Source organism: Halyomorpha halys, unplaced genomic scaffold (assembly GCF_000696795.3).
Source record: "Halyomorpha halys isolate HHAL.00 unplaced genomic scaffold, Hhal_1.1 Scaffold2487.1, whole genome shotgun sequence".
NCBI classification, from domain to species: domain Eukaryota; kingdom Metazoa; phylum Arthropoda; class Insecta; order Hemiptera; family Pentatomidae; genus Halyomorpha; species Halyomorpha halys.
In genome coordinates, this window is record NW_027113870.1 from 197227 (window position 1) to 223196 (window position 25970).

The window sequence follows — 25970 nt, forward strand, 5'->3', positions numbered from 1 at the left end:
ATAAACAAAATATAATTTTTAAATTTTAATAGGGTAGGGATAGAGATGCTTACATTTAGAAATTTAGATTAAATAAGATTATTACAGCAGTTACTACACAAACGGTCTTAACTTCCAATCCCTTACGAAAGACTGATCTACATGGGTAGCTTTGTGGCTTCAAAAAACCTATGAATTCCTCTCATATCCAATCCTTACAATTCAATATCCTTCGTCAAATCCTCAATGTTCCTTACTTTGTCACAAATAAAATCATCCATAAAGACCTTAATGTTCCATATATGACCGATCTAACCCGAAGCAGATATCAATCCTTCTATTATAAACTCCCTAACCAATCAACCAATAACTAACCTAGATAACCAATAACCAACCTTGCTTCCTCTTCCATTTCTGATAATTCTCTGATGGTCCTTGATACCTTCTGTAGAAATATTATTAGAGTGCCATCAATGAATAGTTTCTCAACATACCATTATAATATTACATCGATTTTACTAGATGTATTGTTATGGAAATACAGTTGTAATTGTCAATAAATCAATATTTTTAAAAATTAATAAGTGACATTAATTATTTACTGAAAAGAAACACGAGATCAGTGATAAGGTCTGCATTGCACGGCTTCATATCAATATTATTTTGCCATAGTTCTACGCATGAATAAGTAATTTTAAAAATTTACATCTAAATTACCCTTAATTTTGTTTACTTGAAACATATAAACGGTTTAAATTATTACCAATTATAAAAAATAGATAAATACTAAATATTAAAAAATTGTTTACACAATTAAAGAAAAAATAAAAAAATCTGAAACCGAGACAGCCCGATCTTTCCCGATTGCATTACAACTGCGCAAGCTTATATTAAACTACAGTAACTGCGCAAGCTTATATTAAACTACAGTAATCTGGGAACCTCGAGAACCCTAAAATATGAAATTTATATCAATAGAAAAATAAGCATTTTTTGTTCATAACTTTCGCATGACCTGATCTTTTTCGAAAAATCACAAAAATTAATTTAACACAGTCCCACCAATATACAAAGCTCGGGGACGTATGTAGTGAGTAAGGGGACGTTGTGTGAGGCGCGCAGCGCACCTAATTTTTATTAATAATGCAATATTTCATGATGCTACTAAGTCAAAACTAAATAAAAAATCTACCCATAAGGCTATTATTATCAATGGACTCAACTATAACAGCGAAGATAATACATCAAGCCACAACAAATGAGACCTCTAGAATAAGGAAGCCCATTCTTCGACTCGAATAAATATTATCTAAATGCACATTAAAGAAGAATGACAATAGATTATTTTTAGATAGGCAATTGTAAATCCGACCTCGCCCTCAATACCGATTCTACCACAATGGGTAGCAACTGTTATAACCTTATTCAAAGAAGGCTTGATAAGCAATCATATCTAACAAAGTCGCATCACTGTGTTTTTTTTTAGGAACAGTTATTATAAAAAAAAAACAAAAGTATAATTTCTTCTTACATCCTTAAAATTTTCGATACCGTACCGCTGTTACATTATTCAAGAAGGGTGCTTCAGAAGCAATTCGGAGAGATTGCGGATATCGAACTTGTGACTACTTTGGCAATGATCGCACAATGGAACTACGATCCTTTTTTTCTATTTAAACCCAAGATGGAAACACATTTTTTAATAAGAATTGAAAATAAAACATATATCATCAGTTAAACTGAAACTACTTGATTTAAACGTAGTAATAAGGAACACAGGTAATCAGCTGAAAATCACACATTGTTTGAGGACAGAGAAGCAAATCCGTCGATCGTGAAAGTAAAAAATGACTAGTTACAAACCTGAAAGAAAGCTAAGCAACTTCACACAGAGTTGTTTAAAGCTGCCCCTTCTAAAACTTCAAGCACATAAAATGAGAATTACGATACAATTTAAGCTTCATATTTTGAATTATACTAAACTTTAAGACAATTCAAATTCTTTGTCTTAAAACAATTTCAGGTCATTGGTCAAACTTCTTAATGGAGATCAATTTAAATATAATATATTGATAATTAAATTATTTAATTTGTCTAGAATGAATATGAACAAATGGAATGACATCTTGGGAAAGATAGAAGAACTATTTTTATAATATACTATTCATAAGAATCCTACCAAGACATTTTGTCAGAGTAGTGGTAGTAACGAATGGAGATGATTCATAACTAACAGGGACCCATTATAATAAAGACCCATTGTATGTTAATGGCCATCAGAGCAGATGGACAATGCATAGGGCTTCAACGGTTCATCGGAATATGTTAATTTGGTCTTCTTCGTGGTTACCAGAGTATAGGTTCCTTATGTTCCAAAAAAAAATAAAAATATAAATAATGACTTCATAATAAAACATTATATTATTGTAGAATGCATAATGAATGCCTACCAAAATCGAGCTTACTTAGATTAATGATAACAAATTTGGTTTGCCAAGCTTTTATATCCCAACTACTTCTTCTTTCAAATAGACAGTATCCCTCCGCTTCTTAAGACCAAATGCAATAGAAAAAGTTTAAAATTAAACAGCTATAAAGAAAAAAAAATTGAAAAGTAATAGAGCATAAAGTTCATAGAACAAAAAGGTTGTAGGTTGCTAAACTAAACTAGGACTAACATACGTATGAAATTACTGAACAGGGCGTCGAGGCAAAGTATATCTTCTGAAGTTTTAGGAAAATGTCCGAAGCCGTCATCCAAAAATAAGTAGAACAAGGAGACCACTACCGTAGAGTTATTTAAGACAGTGGGAGAAATGGAGGCAACTCAAGCAATTGAACTGAAATTTCAATAATAAGACTAAAATGTACAGATTACAAATAGTGATTAATGAATAGAAACATTACCTACAATTATTTACCAAGTAACTGATAATAAATTTAATAATTAGTAAAGGAAATTCTTTCTGCAAAAAAACTATTTTTTTTTATTATATGGCGTGACTATTGAGTAGACTAAAATCTCGAAACGTCACCTAAATAAAATATATACAGTTATACGACTTACAATATGATATATTCATGAATTAATTAAAAATAAACCAAATTAGACAAGTAGGTCAGATGATAAAAGAAAAGATAAAATTAGATCTTTAAAACTTTTCATGTCCACAGAGCATACAACTCCAACAAAAATGAGAATTAAGAAAAACATTATGAGAACATAAAAACAAGCAGACTAAATTATGAAGTGATAGAACTATCAATAAACTCTTAAATAAAAGTCACATTTATATAAATTTCCCATCAGGCGGCAATATCCTTTTCATCTAAGTTTTCTGACAGATTGTCACGAAATCACTCATCAAAAGAAGAAGCAAGAAAGACGAAACATATATCATTGTGATTAACGCAAACTATAAATAGAAGATCCTCGTTACCGGACGGTAAGAAGACGGGTCCAAGAGGCAGGACAGTTGTCATGGAGCCAAAGGTCGCCTTGCCATTGAGGAAAATCCGGACAAAATCAGGAACGGTTGGCGGGCCAAGGCGAACGCTGCGAATAATCCCGGACATAGGCCTACGGCACTGGGAGACATGTCTAACGGAGTGGCCCTCAGGCAATCAGAAGGTAAAATGCTATTATATTATTATTTCAGTTACAAGATTTTTTTTAGTATTAAATATGATTATTATATGGTATATTAGTATTAATGGACGGTAATTATTCAAGGAAACGACAAAGTGTATAGCATTTTGTAATTCAGCGTTGACTAAACAATTAACAAGAGGATCCTAGGGAGGAAACATTTACTGGTGATACTTGGTCGAAGAATATTACACACGTGTCCAAGGTCTCTTGCCAATGTCTTGGCCCCGCCTCACGGAATAAATGTAGAACTCCCCACAATGTTATCCAAATCCGACGTAACTACAACTGCCTGTTTAATGGAACAAATCCAAGTGTATACAATACTTTAAAAGAAAGTTTAGATTTTATGTGAAGTCCTAAAGTATAAAGAAAAAAAATATTTGAAAAATACACAGTGTAAGCAAGCATGAATTTTCTAAAGTGAATATAGTATGTAATTCACTCCACATGTCGTTTGTGCTTATAGGATGAAGAAAAGGCTGAGCATATACTATGTAAATGTCTTTTACACATCACAATACTTGAATCAGGCAATAATCAAACATGAAGACATAACTAGAATTAAACCAAAAAACCTAATTGGCCCCGTTAATAGCAACATATTCCAATGGAATCTATAAACAAGTTAGGGATTAGCTCACAAAAAATCCAAATCAGAGGCGAGGAAGAATTTCCCATCGCTTAAATGTAATAATATATATTCACTAGATATTAATGGTAATAAATTCTTCATACAATAGCAAAACATTAAATACAAGACAAATTGCTAAATAACAAAATTACACCATATTTGGGGAAAGTACTAGATTCATGAGTATTGGATTCAGAACCATATTTCCTAATAATATATCAAATTTTAAGAAATCAGTTCGAAAAATAAGTTCTACTAAACTTGGTTAACTTTTTAAAAATCTGGATATGATTAAACGACTTCTACAACTGACGAAGAAAAATGTTAAATTTTTTGATGGTGGAATTTCATGCATTAATTATAAATGATATAAAATAACAGGTGCATTTATAAATTATTTATTTAGAGTAAGTTTGTTGTGAAGTTTGGCAGAATTTGTTTTTAATAGGAGAAACAGTTAGAAAACGGAGCATGGGTGGGCCGTGTAGTTAGTGTTAAAATTTTTTTATTTTTTAATAAACACTTACAAAGATTCCAAGTTTAATAAATAAATAACCTCACACTAGAAAATAAATAGTGAAAGATGGAAATACGGTTCATTCGCAGAGTGAACCAGTGAAAGAAAAATATGATAGCGAATTGGTTTAATGCGGTGTATTACAAGGTCTGAAGACACAGTGACACGGCTATAAAGAAACAAACACAGCATCTGGTTTATTTTTTACGCAGGTATTCCTTTATCAACATGCAAGAGCACTATAAACGTTTCGCGACCGACTAATGAACAAACATCACGTTCAACACGATCGGATGAAAGAGCACGCAATTGCGTACTAACAAGTATAACAACCCAGAACACGGGGTACAAGGTCACCGGGGCGCCAAATTAGTAAAAATACGACCTCTAGTAACGAGAGATAGATACAGAAAAAAGGGGCGCATTGTTCGCCTCGGGCCAAATGCAATTCCTTGATAGCTTGCCAAATGAGCAGCGTCTCTGCGCCGAGTTAATGGTGTGTATCAGGTGTGGAGCAAGGATTTCGCATCCTTGTGCTATACTCAGGATCAGCATTAGTCATAATATCACGGTTTCTACGTTCAACATTCTAGTTGGGACCAACTTCAATAATATTTCTGAAGGAGGGAAGGCTTATTAATCAATTGACTGGCAAAGAAATTTACAAATATAAACAAATAAAAACTCATTTCCTATGCTCTTAAAACGAGCAAGAGGGAACCAAAATTCATGTAAGTAAAAAATTCTGAAGACAAAGTATTCTACAAAACACCTATTTTCTACAATACCTAAAGATCAAAAAAAGTCATTATTTCCCCTTTTTGCTTAGTAGACAACCATATTTACTATACGTCACAATTATTTGACAACTATATTAAAAGTTTGAAAAGTACCATCAAAATCACATTTTATAAAAAATCATCTCAAAGAGTATGGCAAAAGTTATAAACATTATTTCAACTTCTTTAACCTATAATAAAAAAAAAAAAAACTTCAACGACTTTTCATATAATAAAGTTCAATTCTTATAAGTAGTAAAACAATTTTTTTTTTTTAGGAATAAAATTTAGTAAGTAAAAACACAAATATTTGATTTTACAATCATTTCAAATAAATGTTTCAACACTGAATACAATTAAATACAAAAGATTAAAAAAAGAGCTGTTCAATTAAACAGTAACCTAACTAATGAATTGAACACAATGAATGTACCCAGAAACGGAATATTTTCATACTTTTAAAGAAGAATGAAACTTTTTTAAAATGAGTAGAGAAAGACACATTGACGAATTCAAAGAGGAAGAGGGGTCAGTCCCTAAGTCAACAGAAACAGATAATTTTGATTTTAGAAGTAATTCCAAATTATATGTTCCATATAAAAAGATAAACATCTGAAATCTTTAGTATTAAATACTACTTGACTCTGAAAAATTATTTTATTTTTTAAAGATTTTTTTTCACAGATATCTTTGGCCGTGGTTTTGATTCCATAAGAAATTATAGGATTTTTGTCTTCATTGGTCTTAGCTAATAAACATTTGGAAGTTAAATAAAATGTAAAGCCTTATGAAGAGTTTATTTATAGATTTTTTTTTTTTTTTTTTTTTTTTTTTGCGCCCTATGAACACAGCTTCTGAATCCGTCTCTGAAAAGATGAGAAGTAGAATGTAGCGTATGAAGCGATGGTCAACACTCCCATAATAAATTCGAATAGGATAAGAAAGAATTAAAATGATCAACCATGTAACCCCGTTCAGATTAAACTTCAGTTAAAACGATGTACTTCATCGAAAAATATCTATAAGAATCTGAAATATCATGAAAGCGGGCTCAGACATCTAAAACATTTATAGCACCAGAAACGTCAAGTGTGATGAAAGATCCATCAAAGACTTGGCAACGGTTTGTCTGAGGTCAGTGAAGAGCTTGCGGTTGCGTCCTAGCGGTAACGTGGCCTCTGAAGTTGATCGTCCGCATCGCAGTAGGGAGTTATGTTCTCCTCAGCCTACCGTTCAGAATAATGCTTGAGACAAAGAGGAGGTAAAATTTAAGTTGAAAAAAATATTAGGTATTTAATTTAAAATACAGCCATATTTAAAGAAGTTTAATTGAAAGAGGCTGAATTGTCGTAGGATTGTCAATTTGAACTTTCCGTATGTATTAAGGTACTACAACACAAGAAGCCACTCAATTCTAATTTAAGACGAAGAAAAAGAAAATAAGATGGTAGGGACGGAGACTATATATATTCCTAAAACGGAACGACCATATGGTAAGTTGTTGATGACCCCTCAGCCTTGATTCCACAATCACCGACCATATGGTAGGCTCTTCCTAGCAAACAAATAGTTCGCACTCCTATTGTAACTATAAATTCCTGAACAATGCTCTCATAGAGTATATATTTAGAACAAAAAACGGTTATTCCCTCAAGTCCTCTCTTCTTGCATGAATTATACCAGTGCTTTTACAATGACGCCGCCACAGACGGGAACAAGAAATAGCTTTCTAATGACCTAATTATGCGGAGCGATACTTAGAGCAGCCTATCCCGGCCTAATTGCTCAGCAGTTAGAGTCGATATAAAGTGCAGTTATGTAGAGATCGTGCAAACTCCTTTCCCTCCCGCCTTTCTCTCGCAGGACAGTCTAAGGGCATAGAGAGCCACTTCTGCACTTCCCATATTCCTGATAATTATTCTCCTTGCAAAAGTAAGACGTATTTGTTCTAACTTTCTAACTTAGTCTTGTCGAACAAGCATTCTTGAAAATTGTTTAAACAAATATTAACTATCACGTTAAGACATTTTTCTCAAAACTACAAATAATTTTAATTCAGAGGTGTTGAGAAGAGCTATACTGAGTGCTTACAACTAACTAAGGAAGCCAAAATGTTGCTAATCTGATTTTTTAAAAGAGCAAAGATCAAATTTTTTTAATTTTTGTTTTTTGTCAAACTAATTATACCATAATTAGGAAATGCTTGTTAGTTTGATCAAAGAATAGTATTAAAAATAATCCTAGAAACATTATTTATGATTAAATTCAGAAATTAAAGTAAAGGAATCAGAGCAGAAAGAATTTTATTTACATCGCTACAGGTTTTGGTTCCAGAGATCTTCATAATGCTCAAATAACAACAATTGTTTAAAAAAAAAAACACAATACGGTGTTATTACCCACTTAATAATACTTCAACGTGATTCAAAGACTGAGGTTGTAACCAAAAGTGAAATTGAGTACAGATATGGTTTATTCAACATGCATTTCTCATAAAATATCTACTGGACATTTTACATTTAATAATTAGCCTTAGCTCTCGTAAGGTTTAAAACAATTCCAAGAAAAAAAAAGTGTCTACAATAAACGATGTTGTTATCGGAACTTAAAAATCTCCAAGTCCTTTAAGCTCCGCATTGCAGTCCACTTAGCAGGCTTGCGAACGAGTAACGACGATGTTGTCTGCCAGAAAACTTCATTTCGCTTAACAAGTTAGGGGCTAGTAAATCAAAAAATCTTTTTAGGAGTAAAAAAAACATTTTTAGATAAAGGTTTAAAGAAATGATGGAAAATACAAAGTTTTTTCGTTTTAGAATAATGATAAGATAATTAAAACAGGATCGTATTCTTAGAACAAAACGAGTAGATATACAACTTAATAGGCAGAGGAATAAAGAACAGTTGTAAAAATGTCTGAGAAAACAAGGAGTTTTTACAGTCTACATATAAAAAATAAATAAATACAAATTAGCAAAAAAGTAAGGAATGGTCTTGTTCCCTCAAATACAGCAATATTACCTACAACAGAATTAATTTTTTTAAATTATGATTCTAAATATTTACTGAGAATATAATGAATATCATTCATCTTTGTTAAAAATAATATTATAACAATCAATCATAGGTGTAATAACTTTATATCTAAAATGCGAGTGGGATGTTTAGATTCTGATGATTAACATTTTTTTTTTTCATTTTCTGAATAAACATATTGTTTCCTTACCCTTGACAGAGCCACTTATTCATTATTCGAAAAAAAAAAAATTAAGTTTGATCAGTAAAGATAATAGAAAAATACAGATTTCCACGTGGTATCACAGCAGTTGGTCAGAAGGAAGCTGTACACGGAAATCAGTAAAAATTGGTACTCTTAATAGGTTCCTGATAATACAAAATTTATCTAATAAAATTAACATAGAGAGCCCATAAAAGGAACTTAGTAATTCATATAACTAATTAAAATTTGTTTCTTTCAAACCTATTTCACAATAAAATTATAGAAAGCTCAGTTTATTATTAGTTACCAAGCAGGTTCTCAAACCTATCCAGAAATAGCTTTTAACGATGCCTAAGATAAAAGAAGGAACTCGCGACCCCTGAACCCCACGGACCTACCGCGCAGACAGTTAATGAGCGGTCCAGAACCCAGACAGCGCCAGGAACCCTGCTTTCTCCCGCCGGAGTAAGGTCAGAGGATCCGTTAGAAGGTCGATAACCACGTGGTAACCGAACCATCTGAAACGCCATCCTCCGATTTATATGGCTTATCCTGGGGAGACCCTCTGGGACTACCCCAAGCTCTGACCTTGGCAGCGATATGACGTCATCCTATCGACTGCGCCCCGTCTAGCCGCCCGTTACTATAGTCACGGATAACGCAATCTGCTCTTCGCGAAGGGTGTGCATCTGAGTCAACTGTTCCGGAAGAATTTGAGAAAGTCCACTCATATGAAAAACAATCACAAATTTTATAGTGAAAAAAAATAAAATCAGATACAGGGAACCGACTAAAGAGTTGTTCTTAATCGTTGTAGAGAATATTAAAATACATAAGGTAGTCAAGATATATTTTGTTCGTGCTTATCTTCATAAATAGAAACAAAATAATGGAACTGGATAACAAAAGAGCTCAAAAGCCTAAAGTTGCATTGTTAAGTCATCTAATAAAAATATCAATTGAGTTTCAAGTGTTTGCGAACAGTAGCCGAAACCGTTCCTTCTTATCGTCGAGCCCAATACTTCAATTTGAGAAGCTAATTACGTTTGAGGAGAATAATCGAAAATATTTGACAAGGATTGAGAATGAAATAACATTTCCTAATAAGGAAGAGCGGCTGAAAGAAGAATTCATTTTAAAAATAACAAAGGATTAGAAACCAGTGTTTTTTGTGCCACAGAATGCTGATGTGTGAGATATACGGGGCATGCCTCATATACTTTATCGGTACAAAAATATATAAGGAAAAGAAGTTTTGACGATTGATAGGTTATAAAAGAAATATTTTTAATTTTAATTTATTTATTAAGTTTCACAACTGTATAAAAATAATGAGTGAATGTGCTTCCTAATCAATAAAACAACTATGAAATTTCCATGTGGGTTCTGATGAATCATTCCTCTATTCCTTTCAAATAGAACGATCTTCAAATTAAAAATAAAAGTTGACTGTAAATACACAAATAATACTGGATTGTTTCATATGAAAAGCCAGTTTTCACAGGACATGTTAATTAGTACAAAAACTCTATGAAATAAAAATATTTACCCTAATTTTCTCCAACGTATTGCCAACTTTTCAATCCCAGAACAGAAAAACTCAGGGTTTTGTCAAGAAATAAAGCCAGAAAATGCGTTTTTGACCTGGGAATCAATTAAAAAAATTGTGTGGAAGGACTTTAGTTTCTTCACTGTGAGTTGTGGAACAAGAGGTTTGTCGTGTAAGAGTATAAATCCCTTCCGAAGAACCAATGCAGATTGTTTTTTTGACAAGTTTTTAATGCATTATATCAATATAATTGGATTAGGATGTGGATCTGATAGTTCCGCCTCGGTAAAAAGGAGAAATGAATTATTCCTGCCATTAACCACCGCACAGAAACTAGTAATTTTTTTGGATGCAATTTCGGTTTTGGGAAGTGTCCGGCCTTTCTTCGATATTTAACCACTGACCTGACCGACGCTTGTTGTCATATAAGATCCACTTTTCGTCACACGTTATTATTCTTAGGAGAAAAGGGTCGTTTATTACCGAGTAAGCACTGAAACGCAAGACCCATAACTCTTCTGATGCTGCCACACATAAGAGTTCATGAGGTACCCATAGATCTACCTTTTTTACTTTACCAATAGTCAAACTGCCGATACACTTGTATTAAGTATTGCTGCAAGTCCTTTAATTATTTGGTAAGGGATTTCTTCCACAGGAAGCCTAAGTTCATCGTCGTCAACGCAAGAGGTCTTCCACTGAGAAAATTAACAGAACAATTATATTCGGTTGTTGTTCAGTTAATCAAATGTACTTGGTCAGTAATTTTTTATTGGAACCCCTAAGCATTCAATCAGATTGGGAGTAAATCTTAAAACATAAGTTCATATTGTAAAGTTAGGACGAAGAAGATGATTTACAAAGAATGTACTCCCCCCCCACTTTGTCAATACCATAACCTTTCAGATTTGTGAATTTTTTTGTAATTCATATGTTTTATTTCTAACATGAACGTCCATTTTTGGATTTGCTGTTAATCCGACTGACTTTGTGGACTTCTAACCATATGTATATGGAACACGCACAAACAATGTAAATATAACGTGGGTGAAACCACGGGTTGGAGTTATTGATATCACTAAACATTTAAGGAATAAATAAAGATTTTACAATAAAGGTTAACAATAGATAGTTTCTTTTTACTATTTTGATACCTTTATTGACCCCCCCCCCCGGATTATCTTCCTACAATCTAAAATATTTAATATCATTATGTTTACATACATTTTTTTTTGTTAGAAAATAAAATAATTAGATACAACCTCCTCGTTAATAATATTGGTAATAAAACTTTAGTCGATTAATGTAAGTTTATTATAGTATTATAGTAGAAATATTACATTCTACAGAGGACTGAAGAGTGATTTAAGTTGACTAGATAAGCCGTTCTGGCCTGATAGACTTGAAAGCCATGAGTGCGCCCGCACTCCCGAACACGAGTCGGTGATAACTCTAAGATAGAGCAGGAAATCTACTTTCTTTTTTAAGACTTCTCTTTTAGCAAAAAAAGGGAAAGGGAGATTAGAGTCAAAAGAGATTAGACACAATGCTAAAAATAACAAGAGTTAAGATATAATATCTACGCAGTGAACGGAGGCTAAAAAACAAAAGAAGACAAGAAGAAGATAGTCGAAGAGTCAATGAATGTGTGAGGAAAACGTTAGGAAGGCATCAACACGTTGATAAGACACTAAATATAGCAATCAAAATCATTCACACCATTCAACCCCGCTATCAGCGGCGCCTACGCTATCACCAGTAGTGTATTACTCCCACTACAGATGCACAGTGGAAAAACATAAAATTATTAATATTATAAATATAAATATATAAATTTACAATATTTATTTAGTAGTAACAATAAAACGAGAGTGGGTTATTTGATTGACGAGTGTAGATCCATCCCGACGAGGCCCGCCCCACTAAGACCCCCAGGGATCGACGGTCCTATATTAAATTTGAAATATTTGCTTAAAATGGGAAGAAGAGACTTAAGATAGTTAAATGGACCAATATTTAAAAAGCGTCTGAAATGAAAAACGGCGTGAAACCCAAATAATAATATTTACAAACACTAAGAATTTGTATAAAATTAATATTTGGCTTTTTCTCAATTATATCATAAAAAACCGCTACCGAAATTTAATGCAATAGCATGTTTTCATTACATGCATATCAATTTTAAAATATAACGGTTTTTAAACTATAGTGATCCACATTTTTTTTTTAAACCATTTTGATTCAGAATAATGATTCATGTAAAAATTTTAAAATTGTTTACAACCTATAATTTATGATTCTAGGAATAAGTTATAAAAATGGATAAAAATATGGCCCTGAAACGTAATCCAATGAATACATAAATGATAATGGGAGTTACTTTTAAGGGATTTTTATTTTATTAGAAGTTCTTAGATAGAAGATTGTATGACTCTTATAAAATAATGAATACCATTATGTTTAATAAAATTAATATTATTATAAATATAAATTGTAAATATTTTTTTAATAGTAACAATAAAATTTTAGACAAAAAAAAAAATTATTCTCTGTAACACCTAACAATACAATTAGATGTTTGGTAACCTTCCTTCATAATTTGCCAATGATGTTTGAAATTTCTTATCTTGAGAAAGATATATATTAGTTTAATTTAAGTACAAAGCAAACATAACAAATGTAGGTTGACCAGATGGGAACATCAAATGATCGGTGCCAAAATATCAATGAAAATAAACATAAAATGAAATATTTGTTTATAACACATTAAATCATTGGGGTCTTGTGTAGGCTGCAACGGCTTGTAAGCTAGAACCATACAATGTTTAAATTATTTCTAGAGATAAAACTAATGATTTAATTCATAAAATATATCTAAAATACAAAATAATACTAAAAAAAAAAAATTACAAATTTAGTAATTAAATACAATCAATGAAAAGAATAATAATGATAATAATATCCGACTAATAAATTCCTTATAGCACGTGAAAAATAGGAAGTAATATTATATTAAATTTTTTTTCTTTGTTAATAATGAACAAAAAATTTATTTTCAACTTTTCATTGAATCCGTATTTAACGTTTCATAATTATTTAACAAATACAATTTAAATGCATATGAAGCATGGAGATGCTCATAGGAACAAATTCAACTTTAAAAATGTATTAAGAATAAAAAATAATGGATTATTGTTCGGTCGTAAACCGCAGTAACTGAAATTTTATGTGAATTTTTGTTTTTTTCATCATAGGTTTTTCAAAAGTTAATTTCCTTAATTGTTTTATCAATCTTTAGTAAAAATGCCTTCTTAAGAGAACATAATAGAATAGTAAGTTATGGTAAGTGACTCACGTTAAATACTGTAATTAACAAATATTTTACCATTGTAAAAGTTTTACGAACCTAAATGCCTCAATTTAGATATTTATCTATGTAGTCTACAACTAAAACCCAATCTTAAACGTAAAACATTAATTAATTTATTTCGTTTTGTGGGTATGTTTCTCTGGATAAATATGGGGATTTAGTATAATTTTTTGGTATCCTTAAACATTTTTAATCAATTTTGAACTTATTATCAATTTAATTTGCCGATATATGAGGGTATGAATCTTTAACCAGCCGCCATTTTGAAACAAAGTGACAGATGACAATGGTCATGTATTGAAGATTACCATAGGGAAGACCCGTGATTTTGGTGAGAATCTAAAAAAAAAATTGGTCAAGTAATTACAAAGACGAACGGACATCAAATGGATATTTTTAAAAATTCAGTTATGAATTTTATGCATCTCAAAATTGAAACTTTTTTCTTGGAAGGGAGGGGGAGAGATAAAGTTTTAATTGACTTTTTTTTGGTAGATTACAACGATTCGTTATAAAAATTTTTTTTTTATTTTATTTATTTGTTGATATTTACAACTGTATAAAAAAAATACAACCAGTAAATTTGATCATAATGACATAATGATATGATACAGGATGTAGAGAAACTACCTAGTAGTAGAACTCTAAAAACAGTTTACAATATAAGGTCACGAGGCCATCTTCTTTTCAGGCGCCTCGGAGGATCGCCAGGAATGGAAGAGGAAGTAAGGTTAGAAATGAGTGGCTTTGGGTGGTTATTATTAAAAATAATAACAAAAATCAGTCACGGACAGTGGTCATTATTTTAAAATAACTAAGGTCCATGACTGAATCTGTGTATTTTTTTTTTTTAATCAAATAAATATGACAAATAGAAGAAAACTGGGATATTGCAACTAAGCCATTAAATCTCAATCATTTATATTCATTCAATAAAAAATCTTTTTTATTTCATAAAGAGGTGAATTTCGAAATTACAGGTGTAATCCTTGCATACTGTTAACCTTATGTAAAATTCCTTGCGAAAAAATGAACTGATAAATGTTGTGAAAATCTAACTATAAAAGTTTTACTACTTCCTCGGAGCTGTAAAATGAGAAATGAACGTTATATTAACAATCATAAAAAGGATTCTTGACGTTAAATCTTATTAAGTTTATTACCCATGCAATGATGGCGTCAGCGACAACAGACACAGACATTTCTAACTCAGCCACACTAAATCGTAATATCAGGACGAAAGGAAATTCTTTTTTCCTGCTTCTTGCGTTAATGCTAAATGAATCCTTCGTTTTCAGAGGAGATAATGTTTAGACATTATAATAACAAAAAAGTAAAATAAAAAATAAAAAAAAATAATATTAAATAGGCTTGTTTAACCTATCGCTTTGAACAGCCCTGATGAACCCCTGCAAAGTGAGGCGAAACGTCCAACATTAAATAGTTGAAAACTATTTCGTTCTTTTCTGACCGCAACCCTGACCATCTTCATATTTTAAGTTATATGGTCACCTATTTATATATATATATATATATATAATTGATTGTATGAAAATTTTCACTGCATGAAATGTTTTTTCCACATTGATTTTATTCTAAGAAATTCGGAGAGAGCAAGCAGAGGAAATTATGACACGAACCCGTGAAAGAAAATTACAGGATTATAGTTAATGAATAGTATAACAAAGAGTCAATAAAAAATGACATAAAATTTATACATTTCATCTAATTATCCGAGCCATATAAAATGATTGATAAGTATAAGTATTGCTATACATTCTTCATTAAAGTGTTATTCCTTTCCTTTTAACGAAGACTACGTACAAGAAAGGAATAAAATAATAATAGTTCTAACGTCTGTTTTATTTTTTCAATTACATAACTATTATTATTTTTATTTTTTTAAACAATAAAAAAATACGTAAATTCTTTAAATTTATTAGGTAATTGTAATAGTTAGGGGTGTCTTTTACATGAGACTATTCCCCTCATAGTTAAAATTGGATCAAACTGTTATTTATTAACCATATATAGCACATTAGACAGATCTGCCAATAAAGCTAGTTAAAAAAAATAATAAACATGAACTTACAAAGCGTTAAGGAGAACATGTTTTCGTCAAGTTGGAAAAACATTTGAGGTGGAGGTTAAATCAACCAAAGTTTTTTCAAAAAAAGTTTTAAAGGACAATTTTAAAAATAACTACCCCAAAATCAGATAAGAATGGTTATAGAGATCCTTGGGAGATGTTGGCATGCAATGTCAAGCAGCTGGTTGAGACGTAAGAAAGTCTAAACTTGGATTCCTCATCGACGCGACATGTTTATCCTTCAGATTTAAATATGTAGTGATTTCCTTCATTTAGATCGAGAGAACTCGATTGCCGCAATGCGGATTTGAAAATAGCCGCAAAATCCTTCAAATGGACAGCAGACAAACAAAGATTACATTGGTCTTGCAATGCAACGAAGTCCAGGGCAATGATCTGGAATAAATCTAAACAGCTCTTCAAATCCTCATTCCGACATTTCCAGAACAACAGCTACTGTTAAAAATGTCTCACTGCCAGGAACTTAGAAAGTGGTTCTCGCTAACGATAATAATCAGAAGACTGACGATTCAAAAGTAGGCTAAGGAAGTTCCGTATTTCAAGAACTATTACAATTTTATGAACACCATCAACTTTTCAGGCGCCATATTTATAATAGATTTAATGTTTATTTCGCTCTTGATGTAAAACATATAAATGGAATCAACAGAGAGTTTAAAGAATAAAATAAATAATTAACTTTCATAGAAAACATAAATAAAAACATCTTTTTTTATATCTTTATCAACTCCTCGCGAGGAGATAACCTTATATATAAAAAAAGAAACTACTATTCCTGCCTCGCAATTTTATTTTTTTATGAACTGCTTAATACTCACTAATCTACTAACAGCTACTATTTCCTTCAACTATTACAACAAAAACATTTTAGACACACATATGTCAAACTATGGCAAGTCCCATATGCGCAAGCTTATGAATGTGGTATTTGGACAGGCTGGAACAGGGAGCTTGAAGTAAGCTTAGGTAGTGATGGATTCACTAGTTTGTTATTGTTACATTAATAAGTATCAATATTTTTTGTTGTTCTTCTTAACAAATAAAAATTAGTTTAAGAATATTTTTTCAAATTCTATCAATTTTGCACGAGTAAATTCTTTAAAATCTTGTCAAATACTTTCATCGCAGTTGCTTTGATTTAACATAACACAAATATACATTTGTAGAAACATTGTAATGAGTAATTAAGTATCTGATAAAAGTACTAGAGTGCAAGTTGAATTAAATAAATATCTCTTAGTCATCTTCTTTGCTGAAGTTCACATTCATTTTCGTTCTTCTTCATTTTTATAATAAATATAAATAGTTAAGTACCAAAAGGCTATAGCCAACACTAGTTTGACGTCCGCCATGTTTGCTTCTCTGCAACGTATGAGCGTGTAGATATTGACGTTTGTTACTTTGTTTGTTTATCAAACGTTTGTATATGTATTAAATCGAAAGGCTTAAAATATTTGTATATCAACAACGTCAAACTTTCAAGCAGCCATTTATCTTGAAAGTTACACCCAACAAGAAAAAGTTAACTAATGCAGAAAGTAAGCTATAAAGTTATGAGCATGGAAATTCGACTGCTACATGTACATAAACAGATGGTTGTACATTCATACCTCCTTTAAACTAAATAAAACATAAACATGTCTATCCTGACAAACTTAGAATGAATGCTTTTAATAATGAAGGAGGTCGAAAACACAAATAACAGCTGTTCCTAAATGAAGGTCACGGCACTGACCTATAATCAATCATCATCGCCAAGGACTCCTAGCTAAGTATAGCAACCAACCCAAGTTCTGAAATCGGAGTAATACATAAGGAGAATGGGAACAATAGGACGAGATGGAACAAAAGTGGATACCACAACCTTCTAAATAGGACGCATGGAAATAGTGACTACAGAAGAAGAAGCCTAGGTATAAAGGCCGGGGGGCCCAAGTAAAAGTGTAGGCTAAGCAGGTTCCAAGAACCGGTCCCCGGCCAGATATAGATGGCCTTCCCAAGCATTCCGTTCGCAACTGTTCCTCGGCTCTTCGTGTCTCTTTAGGTACCGTATCTCCGGAGGTTGAAAGGTCTAGGTCCTCTGCAAGGTTTTAAATACTAGTCTGGCTAAGTAAGGACTTGTATAAGTACTTTTCACTCCAAAAAGGTGAGGGCTTAAAATACATTTTTAGTTAGGTAAAGACAAAGAGCTGTGAGTGACACTAATTCATCTAGAAGAAGAAAACACAAACATAAGTACCTACATATAATAACAGATAAAAAATCTTAATGGGAGAATGATCCTACATTATAAGAAGTAATTTCTAGCGCTAGGATTTTATAGCTTTTACAAAACACCTATAAAGTAAAGGGAGCAGTGTCATTCACCTTCCAAACAAGAAAGTACAAATTTCAGTCAAAAATATTTCTTTTTTTTATGTCAAGGTTCAGCTCACTCTTCAAAAACATAGGATAAAGATGCTTCAGACGAATAAACAGAGCACATGCTGACAAAAAATAATAAAAAACAATCTCTATCAAACATATCCGATAATCTGTTCATACAATTTATATGAGACTAATACAAGAAATCACTAAAAAAGATACATACAATGTATACATATACTAATAGATAACTTGTTTATTTTATATTATTAGGTTTATTATTTATTATTACTTTTTTTTTAATTTGTCTACCTTTTAACAATAAAAATATAAATCAAATCACCTCAAAGGTATATAAGGTGCAATAGGTATATGTAGCATAACACGTAACAGGTATTAACAGCCTTATGGCAACCCATATATGGTAATAAATAAAAATGACTTAATAATAGAATGAAAGATACATTTTTGGTTAAAGTGAGAGATACCAGTCCGATAAGATCGCCTAGTGATTCTATTCTTCGTCGTACAGATCAAAGTGCGAATACCAATATATATTTCTTGGAGGGACCGAAAAATAAATATTAACTGCCTCAGGTGGGAATCGTACCGGGAAATCTGACACTCTGGCCCCAAGGTGTTGGGAATCACGTCCGCGTCCTACAATAATACACCATACCTATGTGCCCCATTACATAATAATAAAGCACTACGTTATCGGACAACCGCTTATTTTATCAAACAAATAGTATATTTTATCTTCAACAACACGTGTAATAGTAAAATAATTTAAAATCTGAGTTCATACAATAAAATTCTGAGGTATAATTTTTTTGTATTTGATTCCTATGACAAACTCTCGAAAGATTTAGCATTTTTTTTATTGTTTACAAATATCTAAAAATTAAACATACTAAGCTTAGAAATCCTGAATATATCATTGGAATGTTAATAACACAATCCCTACAGTAGATTTCCAGTATGGAAATCTTATTCTCGCAAGAGTTTTTTACCTTATTTCAGTATGCAGTTTCAACCCAGAAAACCTGTTAGTGAAATCAATACAAGCAAGAAGATAGTTATTTCCAACAATATTTACGTAATTGAAAAATTTATGAATTTGCTTATCAGAGATACAGCCAATCCATCAGAAAATATAAGCAATATTTTATTTTATTTTTTAAGTATTTTCAGATAAGATTAAATTTAATCAATGGTCAGCGATACGCATGGCTCGCTATAAATGTACAAGAAAAGAGATAGATTGGTTTATAAAATTATAGCAAAACATAAAACGTGCTGTAACAGGTCATTAGACCCTGTCCTTCGAAGAGATAAGAGACATCCGCTAAGACATGCCCGAACAAGGGGGAGTCTAGAGATAGTAGACTCACGATTAACTGAGTAAATATCAGAAACTCAACAGAAAACAAATAGCTCACGTAGTATTTTTTTTTTTGCGAGGATAAATTTTTAAAAAAACTTTAAATTTATTGCCTACCAACACAATACTGAACAGTAAATTAATAATAGTAAAAGATCATCCAGAAATAATTTACTTAATCTTCCACATACATTATATTAATTTTTTCAATAATGTTGATCACAAAGTAGTTTAAGACAATATCGCTGGATCGGAAGTATAATGATGCAATGCAATTTTGTAAAATTCACAAGCTTACAGAGGAGAAATTATTCTTCTGGATCAACTATGTAATTTCATTGACTAGAAAATAAGCTGGATGAAGGATCTCTTAGATCGGTAAAATCAGTTTAATTTTACTCTAAAAACTACAGTTAGGTACGCTTTCATCCCAAATTATAATTGAATTTTCGATCCGATTAAAAAAATGTTATATATATGACTGGATTTTATGATAATAAAAAAATTATTGGAGAACTTTCCAATGATATCTTTAACATAAAATCCAAAATTGGTTTTATGTAAAAGAAAACAATATATGGAAATAAAGAAATTCAGAAACGGATTTAATGTTAAAACACATTTTTTTTTTTTAAAGTTGTTTCCACTGATATATATATAAATAAATTATTAAAAATCAGTACGTCAATAAATAATTTAAAGAGAACGTTCTTTTTTTATAAAATATATAAATAAATATATGAATTCTTCTTGTTTTGTTCAACTGTCGGAACAAAAGATAATTTTCTTTTTAAAAAACAAAAATATATTAGATTTAGGAGATGAAAATTCATGGTCAAATAGATAAAACTTTAATTAATGTATAACTGTAATGCAGACCAGTGGTAAAAGTATTTTAAATATCATCATAAGATATAAGAAATATTATTATACGACATTATTTGAAATCCCACGTATTTTCGAAGTGTATTTTGATTATTAAGTATCTAATTTGTTTACAGACAAAGTATTTTCAGTACACAACATTACAAGCATATTACAATTTTTAAAAAACTAACATGTTGTGCAATTGTGTTTTTAAAATTTATGTAAACGCAAATTAAAATGCTTTACTGTATTTTAGAAAGAAAATACTTCAGCAAACTAATACATTGTATATTCCATTTCTTAAAAAGTAATGTATAGGAAATGTATTTTATTTTATATTAAAAAATATTTAAGGTATACTTAAATGCTAAGTTAATATTACAAAGGAAAAAAAAAGATCATTTTTAAATGAATTGAAGATTGTAAATCAAATAAAATACTACAAACAAAAAAATTTGTTTCCAGCAGAGAACAAAAATATGATCGTGAGAACTAGAATTTCGAAATCCATTCAAGGTTCCCAACTGACTCTTAAATAAAAAAAACATGAAATTACTACATTATTAATATAAAAAAAAAAATGATTACATTAAAAAAAAATCGAATAATACCATCTTTCCAGTAATAATCCGTACCAGGGTCAAAGAATTACAGTAACAATAGCAAGGACGACAGCAAAATGATCCCGAATATACACAACACTCCCAGCTTATCCTTCCTTTCTTGTCCTATGGAATTAATTTGCAAAAATATATATATATTTAAAACAATTACGAAGTCCAATCATTGTAAAAGGAGTTTTCCTAAAAATGGAAATAAAATATTAATACAATATTTTTTATTGGAAAACTGACGTTTATGGCGAGCAATTTCAAACTATGACAAATTCTTGGCTAATGTTATCATTCCATCGCGACAGTGAAAAAGCACAAAAAACTGAATTCTATAAAACATTGTACCCGCTCACCAGAAATTTATTCATGTTCAGAATAAAGCCGTTACAAATACACGATAAAGTAATGCGATGAATAAATTTGATTTGATACTACTCGATGTATCGGAAAGAGATTTCAACTAATTTTGTATTGTCACTATTAGTCCATGCGGTTGGACCACATTTTTAAACTTATTAGTGTTTAGCGTAACCAAATATTTTATTGAACAGTTTAAAGATAAACAATAACGTTTCATTTTAAATTACCCTATTCTAGACATAGTTCCTTAGATAATGAAACATAATTAGAAAGACTATTAATAGACTAAGTGTTCTATAAGTAATAAAATAGTAACAACATTACGATGTAATTTAACATAAACTCGAAAACAGTTAAAAGCCCGAGGGATTTCTTTGTACAATAAAAGGATTACAAGTATTTTATATATATATATATATATATAACTTTTAAAAATATATTATACATTAATTTAAACTTATTGAGGTCACGTTTAGAATGACTACTGAATTCCTTTAATTTTTTCGTCAAAGTTAGGTCCAACTAACTATGCAATATAATTAGGTATCGGAATTACATTTATTAATTTAATTTTTAGATAAATTTAGGAAAAATAACATCAACATTTTAGACTGCTGTATTCCTATAAAGTGAGCATTTAAAGTACAGGATGCTTTAAAGCTTGACAGGAACCAGACGGGTTCAAGGATAGACCTCGGAGGAGCGTTCGAACGGGACCTCAGTCAGAGGTTGTTTCCATCTGGTCAAGGCTAAAGCTATGGATGAGGACTTTAATATAATCCATATTTTATATTTAACATTTATATTATTTAATAAACTGATAATGCGTCTAAAATATTAATCCGAAATATAAAATAAACACTACACATATACTCATTCAATAATAGCGATTTAAACAAATATAACACAAAAAAAAATTCCTAACAAAAACTGATAATTGGGAAGATCTAATACAATACAACAATTAAGTCAATTATTATATATACTTGTACTAATAAAGATATTAATTTTATTTAACGATAAAGTCGTCGTTAAATCTAAGTCAACTTCATTCTCTCCAAGCTAACTTTGGAAAAGGGTAAAAAAAAATATTTACAGTGATTTGAGAAAAAAATTAATATAATTGAACAATCTCCGTAATTATTAAAAGTCACTACAGTAAATCAAATTAAAGTTTTTATAGTTAATTAACTATACATTTTTTTCATAGTTATTATATCACAATCAATTTGTCTCTTTCTGAATTAAAAAAAATGTAGTATCTAGCCCGGTACTCTTTGAATTTTATTTATTTTTAATTATAACTTGAAAGCTGTACACCGCCGAACATTCTAAATGATAATTTTAATGACAGCTAATTGCCTACAAAGATCCTTATTGGACCAACATCAGTAATGAGATTTTGTCAATTTTGTAAAATAGTTGTATGGAAACCTGTTAGTAAAGTAAAGAGTATAGACACTGAATATTTAATTTACAATTTTTAAAAAATTTATTTCCATATAGTTTTGGGATATATTTTGTTATTTACCGCTATAAACTAGGTATAATAAGCAATTAATTCAATCCCTAATCCAATGCGTAAATATAAATAATAATGCATGTTTAATTTTAACTAAATATATAATTTATATCAAACTTTCAATTGTGTTAAATTAATCTATATACATTCGTAAATGTAGCAATAGGTAAACATTTCCTGGTCTGCTAGTATCTATATAAAATTCAGACTTCTCATTAAGCACATTATATCTCTTGAATTTGCTCCGGTAATGCCTTCATTGCAGTTTAATTATTGCCTGATTTAAATGCTAGAGTCTGCACAGAACGTAATATTCTTATGGCACAATTTAAAAATTAGTACACCTTAAAACAAGTTGTATTTTTTTTTTTTTTTTAGTTTGATTTATTCTACTAAAGCTTATTTTTCATAATTAATATATAAATTAATATAATAATAATATATATAAATTATATAAGGCGTTAAAATGGGTGAGTGCCATCAACTTAAATGTTAATTTTAAAGAATTTATAAGTAAAAAATAAAAAGTAGCCATTGTATAACCATAACCAGATCATAATAAAATGAATTAAGGGTGAAATGTATAACATTTTTAGCAAGAAATAAATAATTGGCATAATAAATAAATCAAACTAAAAAAATACGACTTATTTGTATTATGCAGTAGTGTATCAATTTTTTCATTATGACATAAGAATATTAAAGCTTCTTTGCAGACTGCATTATTTAAATTAGGTGATTAAAAGAAATTAATGCATTATCGGATCAAATTCCAGAGAAATAATGTGCTTAATGAGAAGTCTTAAATTTCTCTAGGACCTTCACAACGCATGAAGATGTGGTTGGTCACAGAAGATCTGTAAGGAGTAGGAGGTTATTAAAATATTGAAAAAGGGTTATTAAAATCCATTCCTCAACAAAATATTAGTAGGATCAATATCATATATTTTATTTGTGCACAAATATTTAATTATACCATAAATTAATAAATAATAGAAAAGAGCACATTTAAATTAGAACGCCAACTAATGATAACTAATAGTAAATTTTGTGAAGTTCATTCCATAGTTTAGAAAACTGATTTTATCGCACAGTATAGTTTAAAAAAAAATTACAAAATGGTTCACTATTTTCAGCCCTGACAAGGAGATAGTGTCATAAGTTCAGGAAAACTTTTAGGGCTAATATTTTTTTTTGTTTTTTGGAAATCGGATTTTCAAAAATCGTTTTATGTTATAGTAAAACTTTTCATTAAATTTACATTGGTTTGATTTATTCTTTTTAAGGGATTTCATTAGTTTTTTTTTTTTTTATATTTCGTTAAAGCTTACTAATTTCACGAAATGTCGATTAGAGAACAAAAAATCAAGTTCTAATCTACATATTGAGTCCATCCTCCTCATTTATAGTGAAGCAGTTTTCAAAGAGACATTGACAGATAGGCAATGTTGATAAATTGTACGATGGACTGACCAAAAATAAAGCAGTAGGATGACGAAATAAAACATAAAACAGGTTTTATTTTTTTAAAGGTCTAAGAAATTCCATAGCTGAAGTTGTAAAGTTCTTCAAGATGGATTGATTCCAATCCGACCTATTTATAAGAGATCCGGGTTGTGCAGGAAATATTTATTGATACAAGTGAGAGCAATGGAACGTGTGTACAAGGAGACTACCAGCTGGCTTACGTCAATGATCTAAAGTTTGTTTTTAGTTCGATCAGCAAGGATCAATCAATGCAGAAGGTGAAAGGCACACTTAAAAAATTTTTTGAATCATTCTTTTCTTGCTTTAAAATTTACTGCTATGCTTCAAATGGCTAAAAATAAATGTAAAACCAATGTATTGAGATTATACATCTATTTATTTTAACATTTAATTTTTAAATTAAATTTTGTTTTCTCTTTCAAGCAATATTTCGCTCACTGAAAAGAAAGAAAGACAAAACATCGCTAGGGAGAGAAACATCGATTTCTCTTAAGGGTTGTAAGGGAAACAGATGTTGACGTTTTGACCCAGAAACTTTTGATCTAACAAACAATCCGAGGCAATATGGAGGACAAAAAACCATGGGATGATCCACATTGACCAAACAACAAGAGGATTGCCACAGCTTCCGGCCTATTCTACGTTTATTCTAGCCACATCCTCAATGGCCAGCTACATCAGGAAAATAAAATTTTATTTCCTAAGTATACTTCAAAGGATAAGAAATGATTTAGAACCGAAAAGTTAAACATGGTTTTAAAATATAATTGTTGAGAAATATAATTTCAATATTCAATAAAGGCATTAAGAAAATATCTACTTATCTGAAAAATAGATTGAATTATAAAAATAATTAATAATAAACAATGATCACAGACTTAAGAATAGGAATTTATCTTCTATTTGTTATCTAGTCTTAAGGAACAAAACCTATTTATTGATATTATAACTTTTCATTTCAGAGACAATTGAATATGATATGGTTCTAAAGACTATAAGTTTAAACTCAATTAAAATAAGATGAAAATTCCTCAATAAAATAGGTATTAATTATTTTTATGAAAAATCATTGTGAAACCAGGAAGAACAATCACAAAATGAGATGAATTAATATTAAGAAAAGATGTTATTTATATAACATAATTAGTTTCCTCTAGATATGACTTATTGTAAAATGGTATACTTTAATTTAAATCATTCTTTAAACAAATGTAAGTCATGACGTTAGAGTATTGATCTGCTGTCATTGAAATGATTTAAAAATTTGGAATCTTCTCACCTTCTTCTAGTGTATCAATTAATAAAAAATATATATAAATGGGAAGGTAAATGTTCAAACAAGTCTTGTAAAACAAAATAAATAAAAAAAATAAATATTTCTTAAGGAAAAAAAATGTAATAGAACATCACTACATTGAACATTGAACACATGTACAAGCTATAGCAAGCAGTTTTGAGACCGAAAGAGTAAAATTGAACAGTATTTTCTTCCCCTTTGTGGGTGACAGTTTCTCATTCTCTGATAAAGAAGGTAAATGTAAAAGATTCAGAGATATTTGAAAATTAT

General features: G+C 30.3%; 1 protein-coding gene across 2 annotated transcripts in view; it reads right to left on the reverse strand.

Moving 5' to 3' along the window:
• Positions 1-25970, reverse strand: part of LOC106691562 (protein bunched, class 2/F/G isoform) — a 125118-nt gene that overhangs the window by 95183 nt on the left and 3965 nt on the right. The window lies entirely within an intron of this gene.